Source organism: Lytechinus pictus, chromosome 17 (genome assembly GCF_037042905.1).
Source record: "Lytechinus pictus isolate F3 Inbred chromosome 17, Lp3.0, whole genome shotgun sequence".
NCBI lineage: Eukaryota > Metazoa > Echinodermata > Echinoidea > Temnopleuroida > Toxopneustidae > Lytechinus > Lytechinus pictus.
The window spans coordinates 24839401-24862313 of NC_087261.1; the positions used below are offsets into that span (position 1 = coordinate 24839401).

Sequence of the window (22913 nt, forward strand, 5' to 3'; positions counted from 1 at the left end):
AAATAATTCAGCATCAACGCAAGACGTAGCTTCCATGTATCTCTTTATTACAAGCTTTCGGCCAATGGGGCCTTCATCAGGCCTATAATGCATTGAAACAAACAGAACAAACCATACAAATAAGGTCGAAATAACAAAGTGAATGTGTAACAAAGGGTACAGAACAGAAGGGTTACACTAAGATAACAAAAATAACAGAAATTAACAACAGAGGGGGTTGAGTACAGAACAGAAGGATTATAGTAAGATAACAAAAAATAACAACAGAGGGGGTAATGACTTGAACGAGATGGTGGAATACAATAGAAACGATTGGGAAACTTAAGTGTGTGAAAGGACAAGGTATTTACCGGCATTGAAATTAACTTGGGATTCTGTTCATCAGGAGGAGTAGTGAGTCTTGTGCAGGTAATACTGTGAAAAAATGAGGATTACTTGAAACATTATCCTCATTTTTTCACAGTATTACCTGCACAAGACTCACTACTCCTCCTGATGAACAGAATCCCAAGTTAATTTCAATGCCGGTAAATACCTTGTCCTTTCACACACTTAAGTTTCCCAATCGTTTCTATTGTATTCCACCATCTCGTTCAAGTCATTACCCCCTCTGTTGTTATTTTTTGTTATCTTACTATAATCCTTCTGTTCTGTACTCAACCCCCTCTGTTGTTAATTTCTGTTATTTTTGTTATCTTAGTGTAACCCTTCTGTTCTGTACCCTTTGTTACACATTCACTTTGTTATTTCGACCTTATTTGTATGGTTTGTTCTGTTTGTTTCAATGCATTATAGGCCTGATGAAGGCCCCATTGGCCGAAAGCTTGTAATAAAGAGATACATGGAAGCTACGTCTTGCGTTGATGCTGAATTATTTACAAGTATATATATATATATATATATATATATATATATATATATACACATATATATATATATATATATATACATATATATATATATATTACATATACGCTTTGGTGTGCTGGATATCATTTTAGACATAATGAAATAAGACTTGTCCGTTTGTTGAAATCGAGATGTCTACATTAATGATATTTAGAACTCTCTCGCAAATATATACAAATTAATGGGTTTCTGTCTCGTTTACGTCCGTCGAGTGGGGTTTCTCTTTCCTGACAGATTTCCATCTATAGACCAAAGTAAACAAAATGAATATCTTACCGTAAAACATTTGAGCTTGCTATTCCTTGGTTTAGTTGTAAGATAGTGAATGACATCAGAAGGGTTGTCAAGGCAACGAGCAGTATAAATGTGTTCTTGGACTAAAAGTGGGGAAAAAAGGCATGATATGATTAGGGAATATTTTTACATCTCCCGATATTATCAAGTCATAATAATGTAATAATCAGATAGCCGGAAAAATATTTTAAGATAGGGCATATTAATAAAAGAAAGCATAAGAGGCATTTATTTAGGGGTGAAAAATGTTACGTCTAAATCTAGGGCCTTTTCACGCGTGAATCTTGAATCTTAATTAATGATGATTGCTGTTGTTATCGTGACTGTGATCAGCGTTCTTGATTCTAATCATGTTTTAGTTTGGTTTCACACGTGCTAAATATTCGTCATCAATCTTATTTTTCACTGGAATCATGCAATTTTTTTACCGTGTGAAAGGGCGGATAGTTCTTCTGTTTTATAGATTTCCGCTCTTTCACACGATACAAAAAAATTTAATGAATATAATATCAATATGATAAAAAAGAAAAGAACAAGTAAGGATATGGCAAAATCAGCTCGCTCGTTGCATGTTCATGAAGACATGCATATAACTGTTTCACCCAAATAATACAAAGCTTTGAAATAACGTTACTTTGTTATTTCTTATTAGATTGTGATGAAATTTTAAGCTTTATCTGTTTTTTTTAGCCTGTACTCCTGGGGAGCGTTTCATGAAAGGACTTGTCGGACGTTATATCCGACAAGTCCCATTTTATCCGACAGTTACCATAGTAACAGTACCTCTCAGCCAATCAACATCAGAGAAAGATGTCAGATCTGACAACTTGTCGGATGAAAATCTTGATGAAACACTTCCCAGAACAGCTCGCAGCGCGTTGACAGTAAATGGGAGATTTTTCTTAAACAAAATCTATTTTTGAAAGATGTTCCCCATGACTTTATCTTATGCCCAAGATTATTTTACATTACATTTACTAGTACTTAAATAATCTTATAATGTTATGTAAGTGGATGTATACATATGCCGACTGTTCGATTCTATCTGATACCCAAATGGATTTTTTTATGATCTTGACTGGTTAGAAAGTAATCGCATGGTGAGAAATCAGCATATGGATGAGTTTACAATGTAACGGGTCATTCTAAAAAAAATGTTACAATTCACAAAAAACGTGTCTCAACTATCTTATGGCCGCTAGCTTCACAACCCTGAACATTTTCTACAAAAATATTATCAAGACAATGACATTAATAGACTAGCTCCTCAAATCATATGCGACCAGTGACTATTAAAGCTCTAATTTTATTACAAAAGCCTTTTATTTTTGCTTTTGTTAGAATCGACACTGTCTCTGGTCAGTTTTAGATTTTACTATCATTCTCTTTTAAAGGTAGTCTGTTTTTCTTACTTTCATTAATGTCTGGTGAAGGCAGCTTGGTGTAAACGTCTGACATATTGCGCTAATTCTAGTATTTGATGATCCCTTTGTGATTATTTTCACTTTTAACTTTGTCCCAAATTCATTTTAACTCCCGTAACGAATACTGCCACAGTTTTTTCTCCCTTTCAAACTGACTGATATTATACGATAATGTGTCTGCAAGTAGAGTGATATTCATTAATAAATAATTGATAAGGGAATTATCATATGTGTTTCCTGTATTACACGGAAATGAAGGACTATTCTTAGAAAATGAAATGTATGACTACACAGCTTTAACATCCGTAACGCACCTTAAGAAATTGCACTTTGGCAGTTCTGTTAAGGATTCAGTATTATATAGGATGAGAGACACCTTTCATAATAAATACATTTTTCAAAGGTAGGGCTGCTAAATAAGGACCATGTTGGACCATAAAGCATAAAGACATTAACTTCCGTAACGCAATAACTTCCGTAACATTTTTTCTTGAAAATGCTACAAATTTGTGCTTTACTGAATCACTCCGGATCATACAGATATAAATCATATAAAGTACCTTCCACCTAGGTACCCATAAAAAATCATAGCTTTTCATCCTTGTCAATTATTACACAACTTATTTTCAACATCACTTTGAAAAGAGGGAAAATTAACAACGAAAACAATTTCCCGAAAATTATATACGATATTAAGTGCTTAAACTTCTGTATAGTCTAACCTGAAAACTTGACATTCTAAGCATTTTTTTTATGATCAGGATGTTATATGAATCAAACTATCAATGCGAGTGCAAAGTACAAGCTGATTTTTTTTTTGGTATTCTGACTGAAAGCTTGACATTCTAAACACTCTTTGTACCAATTACAAGGATGGGTATCTTAATTGATGCGACTGATTTTTTTTATATTTTGATCTGAAAAAAAATATGGACATTTTAATTTGAGAACAGGATATATATATCCAATAAACAATTCTTGCAAATGTAAAACGCGCGCTTTTTTAGGTTTAGACCCCAAAACGGGACATTCTATTAATAAGAATGGGTGTCTTGCTAAGGAAATATTGCGCAGCGAGTGCGAAGCGCGAGCTGAAAATAAGTATCATTCCAATGTGAAAACCAGACATTTTAAGCATGCTTTCAAATAAAGAGGATATAAACTGAATAAAAAATAATTTCATGCAATAAAATACAAAAAAAATGGGGATTTCATGTATATACACCATGAATCAACTCTTTAATATTCATGAAGATATGCACAGACTAAACTCAGTGTTTCACTAAAATAATGCAAATCTTTAAAATGGCATAACTTCGTTATTCCTTGTTCGATATTGATCATATTTGTAGTATTTTGTTTGTCTGATTAATATCTGTGCAGATCATATTTTTTTTCAGCCTGGATGAACCCTTTAATGCGCATGAAAAGCGCTGAAATAATTGATATAGGCCTGCTGACATGAAAACATGGAAAGAGATATTTCAAACACTCACGGTTTGTTGGAATTTAGGAATGAAAAATATACGTATTTCGATAATCAAACATTTTGGCTATTCGTCTTTTTTTTGAACGAAAGATGTGCAATGATTTTTATGGTACTTTTTGTTGTATGTTATTTGGTAAAATCCTGCTTCTGAAAAACAATATTGAATATTTTTTTTATCTTGCAAACATTTTGGCTTCGGTAAATAAATTTGTTGATACCACTTCTATTTCAATCATTTCAAAAGTGATATAATTGAGTAACATAAGTGGGCAATGCTAACGATTAACCTCCGTAACATTTATATACAGTGCTTGAGTTAGTCCGGTCAGTACTTCAAATTGACGCTACAGCGACTTGCCCCTTTTCTGTTGCCACTTTCTCATACATGGTACTTTCACAATATGCATCTTTCAACCCATTCTGTAGACTTCATTTTTACGATTTCCCCCCATCAATTGTTGCATTTTTCTGAGAATGACCCTAACGTGTAAAAAGGACCCCATGGAAGAACAGTGGTATTTTATTAATACCGCTGAAATGGGCCATCCTCCATATGATCTGTACGTTATGTTAAATTGAACATGTATACATTTTATTTTTATATGAAAATAAATACAAACAACCAATGACCGGATTACTACAATTAACGAGGTAAACGAAGTTCCCTTGAACAGTATTTTATCCTGGAGTGTTTAGGTATGACGGAACTATACACTGAAATATGAAAAAAGCATGTATTTAATGTAACGTGTAAAATTAGTATAAACCTTGGTACATGATTAAAGGGATATGTCAAGTTATGAAAATATATTACTCACTGTGCATGTTCTGTATGCTGCCATGGTCATGTATATCCTGTAGGAGTGTTACAAGTTTCGGGGGGTTAATACGAGTATCAGAAAATTGAACTAAAAAATAAATGTTGCTGGATGATTTTAAATGAAGACTTTTATATATATATATGCATATAGCATTTCCATTTATTTGAAAGCAGGATAAAAGAGCATTGTACATTAAATGCTTTGCTCACGGGCATAGGAGCCGCGGCCGGGGATCGAACCCCGGACTTTCAATGTATAGCCAGGCGCCTTAAAGCACTCGGCCACGGCACCTCCATATTTGTTTTTCTCGGATACGCCCTCTGTTTCTCAAACTTAAATTTTGATCATACATGTGGACATAATAAATAGGTTGAACTAATCGTCTATTAAATCACATTTAATTGCCATACTCAGTGGCAGATCCGGGTAGGGGCACATGCACATGATATTCTCATTCTGAGAAATGGAGTATATCTGGGTTAACGGAAAACTCTTGCTGTGTGTTTAGGGGACAGCAAATTATGGAAAAGGCTTATTTGATAGAATAATTATAAATAATCTGCACAATGAAGTATACAAGTAAAATGATCTTACCATAACACTACACTTCATCCTGATCTTGGAGGACACTTGGTATATCAATGTTAATCCCAATTCATCAGCTCTCGGCACATCTTAGGCATTGTAGTCTTCTGCACTGTCAGCAATCAAGTGAGAGAGAGAGATGGGGGAGAGGGGGGGGGGGGGGAAGGGGAGGGGGAGGAGACAGGTGTATGAGATGCGAATTTATATTTATTTTAATGACAGTGGGTGTCATTCTGATAGACACGGTCTAGTGAAACCTGGGTTAACCTAGACTACACTTTTATGCCAACTTGTCAACTTATTAACCAATTAAAAATGATTTGTTTTTTCCAGCTTTGAAAAGTTGTAAAAAAAACATCGAGTCGTGAAATGGGATGAATAGGAAAATTATGATAATAAAATAATGTATTTTAATGAATTAATCAGTTCATTATATTTGCCAGGAGTAAATGGAAGATTATTATTAATTAATCATTCCATTGTAGGGTGGTATGAAATTCTAGTTTAGACTAGGATTAAACCCAGGTTAAATTATCTGAATATCATCCATGTAGTATGTTGTCTGCTGAATAAAATTTCGACCTTGAATATTTAGACCTTGGTATGGGCGGCGATCAGAGAGAAAGAGAGGGAGAGGGGAGGGGGGGGGGTATGTCTGCGCCTTTCCAATTACGAATTTTGTAACACCAGGGTCGTCCCGTATTCAGACATACCGGGGGCAGATCTAGCTTTTTTCAAGGGGGGGGGGGTGGGTTGAACAGAAGGACTATCACCCGCGAAGTGGCCAGCCGATTTTTTTTTTGGTATTTTCAGGGGCGGATCCAGCTTTAACCAATAGGGGGGGGGGGATATTTTTGTCCACATTTTCCCCGGTCGTCATCACAAAGTTAATTTTTGTTGGTTTCTTTAAAGAGGTAGTCTTATTTACTTCTTAACTTTATTCTAATAAACATTTCTGTAAATGCCCTGATTAAATAATGCGATCGCGCGCTATTTTTTTTGAAAATTTCCTTTATTTTCTGCTGAATATTGAATATTCTGATCAATGTTTGTAATAATGAACAAGATGCGTATGTAACTAAATAATTACTGATGAAATTACTGTTTGCATTTACAAAGGGTAATGCTGATCAACAATCAAATAATGCGAGCGCAAAGCGCGAGCTGAAAGTTTTGACATTCCTACCTAAAAACTGGTTATTCTAAGCACTTTTTCTAATCATGAATAAGATAGATAATTAACATATCAATTTTATGCGAGCGCGAAGCGCGAGAGGAAAAGAATGAAAGTTTGAACTGACAATAAGGACACTATTCATATTTTGTCATCATGAAATGGATGGGTATCTTCCTACATGAATAATGCGATCGCGAAGTGAGAGTACGTGTAGATTTTTTGTTTTATTCTGATCTGAAACTAACCCAGGGAGCTCCGGCCCACGAAGATCTGAGATCTGAAACTGGATAATTCAAGCATATTTTTAAGAACAAGCTGTTTGTCTTAATAAACATGTGTGCGAAAAGCAAAGCGTGATCTCTTTTTATTTTATTTCTTTCTTTAAATTTAGTCCTAGAATCTGGGCATTATAAACACATTTTTTTTCAATATGAAAATCGAGCGTATCTTTCTAAATCAACAATAGCGATACTACAAGGGGCATGTTTCAAGCACTACTTAGAAGAAGATATGGATCGCACTCATGCGAGCGCGAAGCGCGTGCTACTTTTTTATATAAATATTCTGACCAAGGAACGGACTTTCTAGGCACATATTGTCATCAAATGAGAAGGATGAATATCTTCCCATCTGGAAAAGGGGACATTCAAGGAGTAGGAATTCATGAAAAGGATATCTCATAATCTAATAGGCGCGAAAGCGCGAACTTCGTTGATATTAAGGCCTGAAAACTAGACATTAGTTTTAAACACTTGTAATCACGAATTGATATATTGTAAACAATTATTGTGAGCGCAAAGCGCGAGCCGAAATTTTTGATGAGCTGTCATGAACAGCTGGGATTTAAAGTAATTTTAGATTTCACACTAGAATTATACTCATCTCTTATCTCACTGATGAAAATGCGAACTAAAAAAATTAAATATTCAGATCACAAACAATTTTCTGAGCACTTTTTGAAATGTCAATTTGTAAAACAAACAAAATCAAATGAAGCTCGATGTCCGAGCTGAAATGTGTTTTGTAAATTGACTTCAAAACCAGATATTTTAAGCTCCAATTTAGCCTATTGAGCAATTAGATCTGTATCTCATCGAACAAGCAATGCGAGCGCGAGCAAATATGTACGTTGTATACATATAGTGACATGAATTTTTATCTTCAACTCTTCACCTCACCTTCACTCGTCTTCTTTTTTTTCCTCTCCTCTTTTCTCGTGTCCTTTTCCTTCTCCCCCTAATTTAATTTGCAGCCCAATTAAGGGGGGGGGGGGTAAACACCATAACCCCGCCTCTGCATGCATACAAGTCTCACGCTTTAGGCGTGAGACTTCCGCCTTAATTTGGACTCTTGCTCATCCAAATCTCATTCTCACGCCTGGATCACAGCCTATCCCCACATAGGGTACACAAGCCTGCGATCTCCCGGCGAGTAATGGATATCTCATGCAAAGCTGGCACGGTTTCTTGAACTTGGCATCTACTTATGAAGAGTTTAGTTGCAAAAGGGCTTAGGTCCACTTTGGACCATTCTGAGAAAAAACATGTTTTTTTATTCTCACTTACTGCAATATTCTTATGAGACACTAAATTGTCATGATGTACTACCCTATCATGTGAACAAAAAATTGGTTATAAAAGACATCTACCTGTCTTAAATTTTTTTCTATGAATTCTTTTAAAAATTATCATTGTGGACCTAACCCCTTTTGCAAGTAAACTGAAATGAATCCAATCTATTTTGATTAAAAAAGTGATTTTTCTTTGCCACTTTTATTCACGTTTTCATGTAAATTTCAAATTTTCTTTGTTTTCATCAAAGCGACTAAAAATTTAGAGGTTTTGAGACTGAAAACAATAAAATTTATGAACAATGGACCTAACCCCTTTTGACAAATGAGCTCTTAAGAAGAGTTTGTTTGCAAAAGGGGTTAGGTCCACTACAAGAAAATCAATTTTTTTAATTCTCCTATATTGCATATTCTTATGCGAAACTAAATTTTCAAGATTCCCTACCATGACAACATAAAATTGGGTATAAAAGAAATCTACTTTTATTCATATTTTTCAAAATATTATTTTCCAAAAAAAATTGGTGTGGACCTAATCCCTTTTGCAACTAAACTTAAATGGACCTAACCCCTTTTGAAGAAAAGGGTGATTTTTCTTTGCCATTTTTGACCAAATAATCAAATTTGATGAAAAATTGACCTAACCCCTTTTGCAAGTGAGCTCTTCATATAGACCTGCGTAATAGTCAGGTTCAAATTTGAGAAAAGTAGACTGCCTTAGGCAAATCGTGTTAATGCTGAATTAAGAAGTGTTTAAACATAATTTGAGGGCGCTGAGTCCAAATGTATTGTTTGCCAACCTTGAATTTAATGTTAAAATCCTCAAAATGGCAAAAACGATATGGCTGCCATTCTACGCCCTTTTTTGCTCTATTTATACTCCCAAAACTTGCAGCAATAATGTTTTTCAATTGTTTTTGGTACTATTTGATGTCAGGAATAACATACTAAAAATCTATCAAAATCCGCATCCGGGAAAGTGGTTATTTTTAAAATGGCGTCTAAAATGTCCGCCATTCACTGAAGATTAACATATCCAACTCTTTATCCACCTTAGACATCCATTTTCGATGCATAGTCAATGGTGTTGAGGATAAAAGGTTTACTGACACAGGTAGAGTGAAGCACGCCAGGGTACCTGGAAATCCAAGATGGCGTCCAAAATGGCTGCCATAGCCTAAAAATTCACAATTTATCTATTACCTATTTTAGTGTCTTTAATTTGGGTTTTATTCAATGGTGGTTTTAAGGGTCGAGTAGTATATTGGGCAAGTTACAAGGAGATTCGGCGATCCACTATGTCAAAAAATCCAAGATGGCTTTGAAAATCTAAAAACCCTAAAAACCGAAATAGTTTGTTTAATATCCGCCTGGGAAATATGATATCGGTGTCTAATCCACGGTTTAAATAGTCAAGTAATACGTTGGGACAAGTTACAAGGACAGTCAGTGGTCCTGTATGTCCAAAGATCCAAGATGATTTGCAAAAATGGAGTCTCAAATGTCTGTCGTTAAGTTAAAACCTACACAGTTTGTTTAATAACCGTCTAGCTAGAGAATATGATGTTGATTTATAACCTGTGGTTAGAAGGGTCAAATATTATATTGGGACAAGTTACAAGGACAGTCAGTGGTTCCAGTATGTCCAAAAATCCAAGATGGCTTCCAAAATTAGAGTTTACAATGACTATTGTTACCAAATAACTTACATAGATTGTTTAATATCTGCCAGGGGTATATGATTCAATATGTTGTCTAACCCTAACCCTTTGTTTAAATGGCCAAGTAAAATGTTGGGACAAGTTACAAGGACAGTCAGTGGTCCTGTAAGTACAAAAATCCAAGATGGTTTGAAAAAAATGTAGTCTCAAATGTGTGTCATTAAGTTAAAACCGACACAGTTTGTTTTATATCCGCCTGGCTTATATGATTTTGGTGTTTAATCCATGGTTTAAAGGGTCAAGTAATACATTCGGGCAAGTTGCAAGGACAGTCAGTGGCCCACCATGTCCAAAAATTAAAGATGGTTTCCAAATATGGAGTCTAATATGGTTGTTGTAACCTAATAACTGACATAGATTGTTTAATATCTGATTATGTGATTATGTATGATTATGTTGTCTAACCCTTTGTTTAAAGCTTCAAGCAATACATCATGTACATTAGGATAAGTTACAATGACAGTCAGTGGTCCTGTATGTCCAAAAATCCAAGATGGCTTCAGAAAAAGTAGTCAAAGATGGCTGGTGTTACTTAATAATGGACATAGTTCATTTAAAATCCACCTAGAAGATATAATTTTGGTGTCTACCCTATGGTTTCAATGGTTAAATAATACTTTTGGATTAGTTACAATGGTATGAAGCAGTCCATTTTGCCTAAAACTTCAAAGATGGATAAAAAAAAATGCGTAGAAATTAATCCATTAAGTTAAAAATAGTCATAGCTATGTGAAAAAAAATTTGATGTCTACGCTATTTGAAGGCTCAAATGATACATCGGGACAAGTAACAAGGATGGTCAATTTTCCGGGTTTTTTTTCAAAAATAAATATCCAAAATGACTTTTAAAATTGCGTAGAATGAATGTTGTTCCCTATTCATGAAACCTTAGAATAGTTCTAAGCACTAAAATGATGTGTCTTGAGGTACTTATCAGCTTTTTAACGGTACTTTTTAGGTAAAAGTGTACCCCATCTTTAGGATTTACACCACCGCCTAATTATGTACCTTGTAACACTTATCTTAAGAGCTTTAAAAACATAGCAGAGACACCAAAATAATGGTTCTACATGGGATAATATAAATTATGAAGTATTGCCATTTTTGTATCAATGGTGGCCAATCTAAATGCAATTATGCGAGCCTTCTTCAATTTTTGGACAACAGCGTATCCCTGCAATATGTCTTAACCTATATTATTTGACCCTTGAAATCATGGGAAAGATACCAAAATGTCTTAAGGTAGACAGAATATGCACTTGCATCCATTTTTAAAGAAACATCAACCATTTTGAAGTCATCATGCATTTTTTGACAATCTGCACCACTGACAAATCTTGAAACTTTTCCAATGTATCCAATTTTCCCCTTGGAACCATAATTTTTTCTTTTCTTTTTGGTAGAGTTCCCAAATTAGGTTTACTACGTGGATATCATATTAATTTGGACCATTTTAAAGTTACAATGTCCTTTATTGACGCAATTTTTGGAAGGTAATCTTGGATTCTCTGACACACTCACTGACTTTCTTGTAAACATGTCCTGATGCATATTTGACTTGAAAGCTTTTGAATATAAACTAATTTCTTGACGCTGCAGCAAGCAATAGATTATTTTAATTTTTGGATTTGATAGTACGACTGCCGTTTTGGACGCCATCTTGGAATTCCAGGTACACTGGACGACATTTTTTAAAACTATAATCTGTCTCAATAGATTTAGTTTGACCCTAAGTTTCATGAAATAGATAATTATACCCTAAAAGTTATGACATTTCAAAAACTTAACCTCGGTTAAGATTTGATGTTGACTTCGCCGCCGCCAAAGTCATTGCCGCCGTCAGATAGGCGACGTCCATATCTTGCTTCTGCTATGCAGGCAAGGAAAAATCGGCGAACATTAAGTAAAAGTTATGATGTGATTTTGCCAGCATCTCCCCAAAATTATCAAACATTATATTGGCTATATATTATTTGTCAATCAGCAGCTGTGAATCACGGCAGCCATCTTGGAATTAAAGATGGCTGACGAATCAATCAATCGGATGCTTTATGTTTACAACCCTGGGTATCAAAAATATAGCATAGACCCAAATTTCTGAAACATAATCACCTATACAAATTGTTTAATAGGGGTAACCGCATTCAAAATGCCGCCATTTTGTTTTTTGCCAATTTGACGATGAAAACGTCGGCAAGTTTGGCAAACAGCATTTTCGGATTCAGCACCCCTGAAATACCTTGAAACGATTGATAAACCAGCATTAAGACAAAATGCCTAAAGCACTTTTTCTGAGCACATTTTTGAAAATCCGGACCTGACTATAAGGGAAAGAGGGGTAAACAAAATCTCACGAAATTGCCGCGCATAGGCCTACAATAAGGTGAAGGGTTTTTGAACTATAATATAAGAACCCCAGCTAAATGATCAGAGTTTTGAATTCATTGTCGAATCCGAACGTTTTCTTGAGAACTACATGTATAAGAAAATATAGGCCTACCTCATTGCTGACCACATGTATGTATGCATGTAATGCATGCTCCTCCGTGGCAAATACTGTACATGTAGAAAAGATACGATCAATGTCAATGATGATAAACTCCGAATGGATATATGAGATAATTTAATCGGACAATGAAAACGATTTCTTCGCATCGTGAATGGCATTGACATTGCATTGACTGAATGCAGACTCTCTCCGTTGAGACTGAGCATTGCGATCTGTTCACCGTTTCGACGTATAGATCTACCATGAAAAAAAAATATATATATTGGCAACGTCGTGCAGGCGCGCGCCTGCAATATGACACTGGACATGACCTTCATACGGGATGAAGCGGGCTGTTATGATTTCCTTTCTCTTTCACTCTCTCTCCCCGTTTCTCTCTCTCCCGCTTCCTTTTCCGACTTTCTCTAGCATTTCTCACCCAATTCTCTCTCGCGCTCACTCTCTCTCTCCCTCCCCGCGCCGCCTCGATGCTGATTGGCGCCGCCTGCGCGTTTCCGTTTTACACCCTGGCGAAGGCAATCTCCGTAAAAATAGCTACAAAGCGACTAGAGAAGAGTCTACACACGTCGCTGGCTTCTCTCCAGACAACCGCATCTACACTGAACTCCAGCACAGAGTTGATCAGTGGCCACACGGCCAAGGCAGTTCATGTACAGAGAACAGTCATGAATTAAATCCCCATTAAATCCGAACACGCTTTTGAAGTAGCGTTGTAAACACAAGGAGGTGTAAAACCTACAATTCGGGCAATAACCAACATTAATCTAGTAAGCAGTACAGTATGTAGAAGTCCAGTTGTTTCCACATAAAATTGTTTCATAATGATTCTAAACGATGAATTAAAATATACTAGTTAGTAGCAGTAGTAGTAGTATAGTATAGGTGATAGTAGGAGTAGTAGAACTCAAGACTAGAACTAGTATATTTTAATTCATCGTTTAGAATCATAATGAAACAATTTTAAGTGGAAACATCTGGACTTCTACATGCTGTAGATTCTCCTTCGTTTTGTACTATTGTTATTATTGTCGTATTATTATAACTGCTTACTAAATTAATTTTGGCTATTGCCCGAATTGTAGGTTTTTCACATCCTTGTGTATACAAACGCTACTTCAAAAGCATGTTCGGATTTAATGGGGATTTAATTCATGACTGTTCTCTGTACATGAACTGCCTTGGCCGTGTGGCCACTGAACTCTGTGCTGGACTGAATTCAGTGTAGATGCGGTGGTGTGAAGACAGGGACCTGGGAACGATTTTTTTAGTGGGGGTGCTGAAATCTCTCCTCAAAGGTGGGGGGAAGGGGACACAATTGAGTTTTCCATAATTACACACACGCACACACACACATACGCCCTCCCGCGCACACACACACAGCTCTATGGGCACCACACACACACACCCGCCCATCCACACACACACATATATATATACACTTATATGACAGTCACTTCTTAGCTTTCTTCTTATAAAAGAACGTTGATATATAATTAGATAACTCGAGCGCGAAGCGCGAGCTATTTTTTTTTTGGGGGGGGGGGGATTTCATGTATTTTGTCCTGAAAATTTTGAGCAATGTTTGTGGTCCTGAACAAGATGCGTATGTAACAAATAACTGCGAACGCGATCAGATATTTGTTATATACGCTCTGGTCTGATCGAAAGGGAAGTGTTATAAGGACTGTTTGCTGTTAACCATTAAGACGATACATATATCAACCATCAAATAATGCGAGCGCGAAGCGCGAGCTGAAAAATTTGACATTCCGACCTAAATACTGGACATTCCAAGCACTTTTTGTATTCATGAACAGGATAGGTATATAACTATACAATTGATGCGAGCGCGAAGCGCGAGCAGAAATAAAAACGAGATTTCAGACCTAAAAACGGGACATCTTAAGCACTTTTCTAATCATGAACAGGATAGGTAAATAACTATCCAATTGATGGAAGCGCAAAGCGCGAGCGGAAACAAAATTGAAATTTCAGACCTATAATCGGGACATTCTATTCATGTTTTGTAAATCAAGAAAATGATGGGTAATTGGATATATTCTTACATTAATAATGTGAGTGCGAAGCGCGAGCATAAAATTTTTTATATTCTGATCTGAAACTCAACACTCAATGTAATATGGTTTAAACAGATAAAGAAAAATCAGACGAACATAAGAATAAAGATTTGATCAAAATCCGACAACGAATATCAAAATTATTGCATTTTAAAAATTAGCCTTATTCCGGTGAAACAGTTTTAAGCATGTCTTCATTAATATTCAATGAGCAAACTGATGATGTCATATCCCCACTTGTTCTTTTGTATTTTATTACATAAAATTAGGTTTATTCAGCATTTTCCCTTCAAGAACCAAAAACAGTTGAATTGACAACTGATTTAGTCTATTCATGGACCTATGAAAGCTGGACATTCATCGGTTAGTTAATGATTTCACTAACATCTGACTGTCATTGTCATGTGAATAACATTCTCTTCATATTGATCTCCTGTGATACCATTATGGTCGCCGTCAATTAAACCATGAGTTACAGAAGCTTTCGGTGATTAGACATTTAACATTAGACAAATTGTATGCGCAGAAGGTAATAAATTACCTGAATTCTCGGAAATTAATGTGCAGTTCTGGTTTACAAATGGTTATCTTAGTTCCATGGTTTTTATTTGGAAAAATGTATGAATATTTCAAGATAGAGGCTGAAAAGAAATTGATTGATTGTAATTTATAATCCAGAGAAACATGGTGGGTTTCTTGTAGGGGTCGTCCCCCTCTCGTTGTTAGAAAAGTCATTATGAGTGTGCAGAAGCGTGCAAATCGATAATAATAAATTTGATATCACAAAAATCGTCTGCTTCTCAATTTGCTGTTCCAAATCTGAAACATCTTAATTGAAAGGTATAATCTGCTACAAGACATCAGCCAACAAACGGCAAAAAGAGCAAAACATTCCTTTGTGAAGATCAGATTCGCCTTGGTAGTCGCTATTGTCAAAGCACCTGTATGTTATCATTAATATGCACATAATCAGGAGACGGCGACTATGATTGCATCAAAAGAATGCTCGCGTTAATCGTCCATTTCTTATAGGTCCATGGTCTATTGGATATTCTTAACTGCAACTTATTTCATTATAAGGGAGGCATATCATTCACACTGGTATGAAAAATGAATCAATTTTGATTCCATGTAATAACAAAGAAACATGATAGTGGGGATGTGACATCTTCAACCCACATAGGCGGAAATCCCAGAGGGGACAGGGGGACGTGTCCCCCCTACCAAAAATAGGGGGACACAATATCAAATGTCCCCCTACTATTTTTGGTCTTTCATGGAGAAAAATACATCACTTCACAATCGAAATAATACATGTATTTTGGACTAAATGACCTTACATTTTGGGTGAAAACCTTTTTTTTTTTTTTTTTTTGGGGGGGGGGCTTGTCAAATTTTGTTAGGGTTAAAATGACCTTACATCTGGGGTGATAACCTTTTTTTCTGCTTGTTAAATATTCCAGTCCCTGGTCCCCCTACCTTTGGGGACAGATTTCTGCCCATGTCAACCCACCTATTAAATATTCATGACGACATGCATATCACCATTTTCATAAAATATTGCTAAACTTTATAATCAAATAACTTAACTATTTGTTATAAGATTTTCATAAAATTGTATTTGATATGAATATTTTCAGCCCGGAATAGCCCCAAAAGCAAGCTGCGTAATATCTGAATAAACATGCGTGCGCGTGTTTAAAGTTAGACCTAGTATCTGGGCATTGTAAATACATTTTTTATTATAAAAATCAATAATGCGAGCGCGAAGCGCGAGCAGAAAATATTTGATATTCCGATCTGAAAAGGGTGAATTTAAACACTATTTTAAGTACTGTGTCGGAAAAATCTGAAGTGGGGGGGGGGGGGGGGTCTACAAAACGTCGTTCATTTTCATTATATTTCTGTCATTTATCAACTTACCACTAGATTTCCAGGAGGTGCTGCCTATGGAAAATAACACATGCAGCACCACCGCTTCCCAGGACCATGGGGAAGAGCGAAAAAGACTGTGAAATTTGATTTCTATTGTCTGACTTGTAATTGTTTATACAAAACACGGGCGGTCGGGCGCGCGCACACTTGATTCGACATAAGACCTGGAATTTTCAAGTCCAACCACACCCATATCCCAGATGTCCCTCCCTGCTATCGAGTAGTGTGGTGTACACTTTGGTTTGCACCGTCGCACAGTGGGCCAGAATGAGTTGAAAGTGCGCCAAAATTATATTCCGTGTTATATTTTTACTTTAACATGTTGAGTATGTGAAAGACTATGTATATGATTTGCGATTGTCGGATGTGATAATGTACATTATAACATATATGAAAAAAAATACAAACTGAAAGGGAACCTGATTTCGTGGGGGTGCTGCCTATGGAAAATAATACATGCAGCACCCCCAGGAAAATTTCTGAGGGTGCTTCAGCACCCCCAGCACCCCCACTTCCCAGGTCCCTGTGTGAAGAGAAACCAGCGACGTGTGTAGACTCTTCACTAGTCGCTTTGTAGCTATTTTTGCGGAGATTGCCTTCGACAGGGTGTAAAAACGGAAACGCGCTCGCCGCGCTACGTTCGAACTCTCCCAAGATCCCAACACTCACTCATCAACACATTCATTCGCTAGCACTACCCCCACTGCGCGCGCGCACACAGACACACACACACACACACCAAACACCGCATATCCTACAGGCCTCTTATATATACGCATGGGTCACACATAAAAAAAGCCCCGGAAAAAAAACACACCGCAGCATTTTCTCTCACACACGCACTCGTCACAATTTGGTACTAATATTACATGTACCAGTCACTATGACAATGATTTCAACGCTGGCCTGTGAGATGATTAGAGAATATGTAGAGAGAAAATGCTTGGCACAGTGCATATATTATTATATATGTATATATATATGATATATATATATATATATATATATATATATATATATATAATCGAACTGTACGGTAACTTCATATTAAAATATTGGTTATGATTAATGCACCTATAATTAATTATCTTCGCTATAGATAGCATATTGTATTGTATGTATCACTGTTAATACTTTATATTTTGTATTTTGTATATTGGTTTAGATCCTGATAGTATAGTATAGTATTTATTTTCCGTATTTAAAAAAAAAAAAATGCAAAATGCAAAACGGATGGATAGCCCATTTTCAGTTAAGTCGACATGACTATACTGTTCTTCCATGGGGTCCATATACAATACAAAGTAAAAAGTAAACACATATGAAACAAGCATAACACACATGTATACGGTAAATCAAACAAAATAACAAAAATGACATGATATATGTTGTTACTAATAAGAAAAGATCATAAAATTAAATAGTTTGGCAAGAATTTACACTAAATATTTTTTTAATGAATGAATTAGGCTGCTATCACGTTATTGAAAAAGGTTTTCACAAGGAGCAAGGAATAGAAAATGAATAATATAAATATACAATGAATATAAATGAATATGTAATCATTGTAAACTGTCATAGTAACACAGGATTCTGGTTCACGCATACAATTTTAAGAGGACAACAATAAGAGCGTAAAAATATTGAAAGGAATTCAGGATAAAAGTACCGATTGCATTGAGACAACATCGGAATAAATATATAAAAACATGTATATACACTGATTGGATTCATATGAGAAGTAAGAAATAAAAACCAAAAAGGAGAATGCACTTTGTGGAACTATTTAGTGGAATAAGCTCAAATTCAGTTAGTAATTTAAAGTTTGTTAAAAGAACAATTGGGAAATGGGGAAGAAAAGAAAAGGAAAAAAAATGGGGAGACGGGGAAGAAAAAAAAAAAGAAAAAAAGATATAATATTGACTTTATGACAAGGTAAGCAGGTCACCGAAGTGAGATGATAATTTAGTTTTGAAATTTTTAACAATAGGAGACAATTTTAAGTCCAAAGGTAGGGCATTATATACCTTGGTACCTCTATATTTAAAGGATTTCATAAGGAATTCTGTCCGTGGTTTAGGTAAAAGTAGCTTTTCGCCATAACGAAAATAGTAATATTGAGGTGCGACCTTGAATTCATTACGTAAATACTGAGGAGTTAGTTCGTGCATTACCTTGTACATAAAAACAATACAATGCTGATTTCTCCTTTTGTTAAGAAATTGCCAGCCCAGAGAATTATGCAACTCAGCGACAGATATGTGTGACTCTGATTTTACTCTTAATATGATACGAGCTGCTCTGTTCTGTACCTTCTGGAGTTGTTCGATATATTTATTACATGCTGAGCTGTATCTTACGTCACCATAATCAAAATATGGGAGTATAAGAGACTTATAAATGGAGTTTACAACTTATTCATTCAACGAGCGTCTTAATCGTCCTAGAAAACCAACCATCTTACTTACTTTCTGGACTAGTTTTTCGTTTTATTCCAGGTCAAAGTTTCATCACAAATCAGTCCTAAGTACTTAAATTCACGCACTTGGTTTATACGGGAATTGTTTAATGTTACATTCAAGACATTGCATTTAGCAAGCATATGTTTACTTCCGATTAGGATGCATTCTGTTTTATTACAATTGACACTCAGTTTGTTATTATTCATCCACTTATGAACATTATCCAGGTCGGAGTTAAGAGCTGACTCTACGTTTTGGATAGATGGGTGAGAAAAGTAAAGAACCGTGTCATCGGCGTACAATTGAACCTGACATAATTTCACACAGTCCATTAAATCATGTATGTACATGATGAAAAATAGTGGTCCTAGCAGTGAACCTTGCGGGACTCCGCAGGTAATGTTAGATTCTGCAGAAAGCTCAGAGTTGACAAGCGTCCTACAAATTCTGTCGGTCAAGTAACTTTCCATCCATAGCAATGGAGTACCCTTTATCCCAATATTAGTAAGCTTCTTTAGAAGAATTCCCCAGTCTACGGTGTCGAAGGCCTTTTTGAGATCGACAAACACCGCACCGGTATACTCTTTCTTATCAATTGCATGGTACCAGTCATCAGTTACCTTGATCAATGTTGTGATCGTTGAATGTCTTGCCCGGAAACCGGATTGTGCCGGCGAGAGAATATTGTGAATATGTAAGTATGAGAGTACCTGCCTCTGAACTATACGTTCTAAAATTTTTGACACACAAGGAAGGAGGGAGATGGGTCTAAAATTTGATGGAATGGTTTTATCTCCACTTTTATGAATTGGGATGATTTTTGCAATCTTCCATTGTTTGGGAAATTTGCCCGTTTTCAACGAGAAGTTTATCAAATAGGTGATGCTGGGTGTTATTTCGTTAGCACATAATTTCAAAACGAATACAGAAATGCCATCCAGTCCCACTGATTTCGTGTTTCTTAAATTTCGTATGATATCGAGTACATCAGTTTCTTTTACAGGGGAAAAGCCAAATGAGCCCTTTACAGTACATGTACTTGTGTTATCCTGCAGGTCTCGGGGAATGTTTGGTAATTTATTAGCACGATCGCTTCCAACGCTAGAAAAAAAATTATTAAACTTGTTTGCAGCTTTTGAAGCATTATGAGGGGCATGCGCCCGAAAGCTTGATGAAGACTGGTATTGACCTTGCTACGGCCCTCTCTATACTTTTGATATCAAATATATATATATATATTAATATATATATATATATATATATATATATATATATATATATATATATATATATGTATATCTGGTCAGATATGCATATCGACCACCACGCTCTCCATCTCTCTCTCTCTCTCTCTCTCTGGAGTGTGGGTGGGTGTGTGCGCGTGTGTGTGTCTCTTTCAGCGTAAACCAGTCATATTTATGCTGATATGGCTGCTGTTTTTGCTTATTTCTTCCCATTTTCAATATATAGGTCTAATGTATTCATAGTCCATGAACAGCTAAAACAATTAATCACCTTTTCTTCAAGTTTATCTTAAGAGTGCATAAACTTTGTATACTTCTCACTGTTCTATCAATCGTCATCTATGTACATTGCTAGTCTTCACTGTTAATGCCTACTGATGTTGGGGGTAGTTACATCATCATCATTATTGGCTCCTATCAGTGCCGGTGCTGTTGTTGCAATTGAGGCCTGTATTTACTGCACATCGAGGTACAAACAAAAGATTTCAGGATCCTTTCTTCCAAAGATCTGCAATACATGCTTGTTCAAAATATTTTCTACAAATGACGTACTAGTATATTCATACATTCACTGTTTTCTTGAACATTTAGTATGCTTCTCTTTGTTTTCAAAAGACATTGAGCAAATTTTCCGAAGAGAAAGATAATGACATTGATGGATTTCCATATACTTGATATCGATCGGATCAATCGTTACTCTTTGTAAGACGGGCCCTGGTTTCTTAGTGCAGCTAAATATCGTTAATAAGGCCCCCCTTTAAATTACCAACTGACGTTAAGTGTCAGTATTGCCACAATTGCCCCTCCCAACCACATTTTCAAACATCTCATTACTCTTCGAGATATGTATATCTAATGTATTACCAAGTACTTTAACATTCTTTGTTTGATTGAAAAAAAAAATCGTGAAATGAAGAAAATGTGTGACCTAGTTGTATTAATAATGATCACACCCTTCGTTAAAAAAACTCCATGTACTTTATAATCGACAAAAAAGAAACTGAATCGAAGTTGACAAAAACTTATGTAATTCGTTTGCTAAATTTTCACGTCGATGGTGAAAATCTGATTTCAAAAAACAAATTCTTGTGCTGTAAACAATTTGAATCGAGTTGGAAGCAGATCTTATCAAATGATCGGACATCAACAACATTTATTGAATAATAATTTACAAAACAAAAGTCACACTTGGTGATCGTGCATTTACACTTGCTGCCCCCAAACTATGGAATAGCCTGCCAATTGATATAAGAAGCTCTCCATCCTTGACTCTCTTCAAATCAAAATTAAAAACATATCTCTTTAGTTAAGAAAATAAGAAAAGAGCTCTGGACAAGCGCAGCTGAATATATTCATATAAAACCTGCGGTATACAAATTAATGTTTATTATTTATATAGTAGCGCAAAGCAGGGCCACTCAAACATGAATATACACAATATAATTATGATTGATATAATGTAATTCCCTCTTCACACCTGTATGCTGTAAAGAGCTTAACGATCGATTTGTTTTAATATACATGTAAGTGGCATAAGGTATTACCATTAGGCCTGTTAATGATAACGAGGATACTCAAACGTGTGAAATGCTAGTGTATATGTAAGATTTACAAGTAATGTGATTCAGAGAAATTTAATAAGCCTGTATACTTACCACAATTTCCACATCGACATGGCAGATAGGCCTATATGATATGAGGCAGAATACTAAACAAGGAGATTGACTACGCCTTTTTAAGAAAAAACGGATTCTTCATGGAATGCAATATTGACGATACAGCATTATTCTCCACCATATATGTTTTGAAGCTGCACAAAAATTCGATATGCTATGTGTCACAACCACGAAAAAGTTCAATGCAGAACAAAATGATGTTTTGAAAACTTCTCTCATCGGATCAATGGTAGTATAAAGGCCTATCCGCCTCTCCTCTGCAACTTGATCTACATCTTATTAACAAATAAGAACCACGCAAGGTATACAGAACATTGTATTTCGACAAAGAGATAATTAATGTTTAACTAAGCCTAGCAACTTAACACCACCAAAGTAACGACACTTTATCTCAAAGAGTATTAAATCAAAGGCCTTATCAGTCAGGGGCGTAGGAACGGCTTTGAAAGTGGGGTTGGGGGACCATGCATAAAATCACAATCAGATGGTCATTGTTACGTTTTTGTGAACGGTTTTTGAAAAAAGGTGTGGGGCACTGAAGGCCCCTCTCCCGGTTACGCAGACCCTGGCAGTAGCCTAAGGTTCAGTTGGTAAACTGCTTCAACATCTTTTCACTGGTTGGGAATCTATGACGTCATCCGACATGTCTTATTTAAACGAAGTTGTGATCACATGCGCTTGCTTGTATAAAGAAATATCACATCATTTGAAAATATCAGGTGCATGAATGAAAGGAATTCCAGGGAATTCTACAGTTACCACAATTTTTAGATTGATTTGTGTGCCTCGATCCTTGTGAATATCGTTTTTTATGGCAGCCACTTTTGAATAAGAAATTAGAGGGAAAAGGATGCTACTGAGAAGCGGACAAAAAAGTTATATATGTGTTTGTTTCATTAATTTTAAAGTAGAAAAGAGTATGCGCAATATATTTTGAATGAATCCAAGGAGTTGTCAGATCTGACAACTTGTCGGACAAAAGTGTCGATGAATTGCTCCTCTGTTTATCTACTAACAAT

General features: G+C 35.8%; 1 long non-coding RNA gene across 4 annotated transcripts; it reads right to left on the reverse strand.

Moving 5' to 3' along the window:
• Nucleotides 1–1189: 1189 nt before the first annotated feature.
• LOC129280562 (uncharacterized) lies at nucleotides 1190–22242 on the reverse strand. Of its 4 annotated transcripts, none has more exons than XR_010296244.1 (5): nucleotides 21874–22242; nucleotides 12491–12546; nucleotides 5532–5634; nucleotides 4935–4971; nucleotides 1190–1286 (listed from the first exon to the last, which is right to left on the reverse strand). It is a non-coding gene; the product is annotated as an uncharacterized LOC129280562 (long non-coding RNA). The 4 variants fall into 4 exon arrangements; XR_010296243.1 differs by having other exon boundaries at nucleotides 5532–5629; nucleotides 21874–22241; XR_010296241.1 differs by lacking the exon at nucleotides 21874–22242 and having other exon boundaries at nucleotides 5532–5629; nucleotides 12491–12730.
• Between the last annotated feature and the right edge of the window lie 671 nt (nucleotides 22243–22913).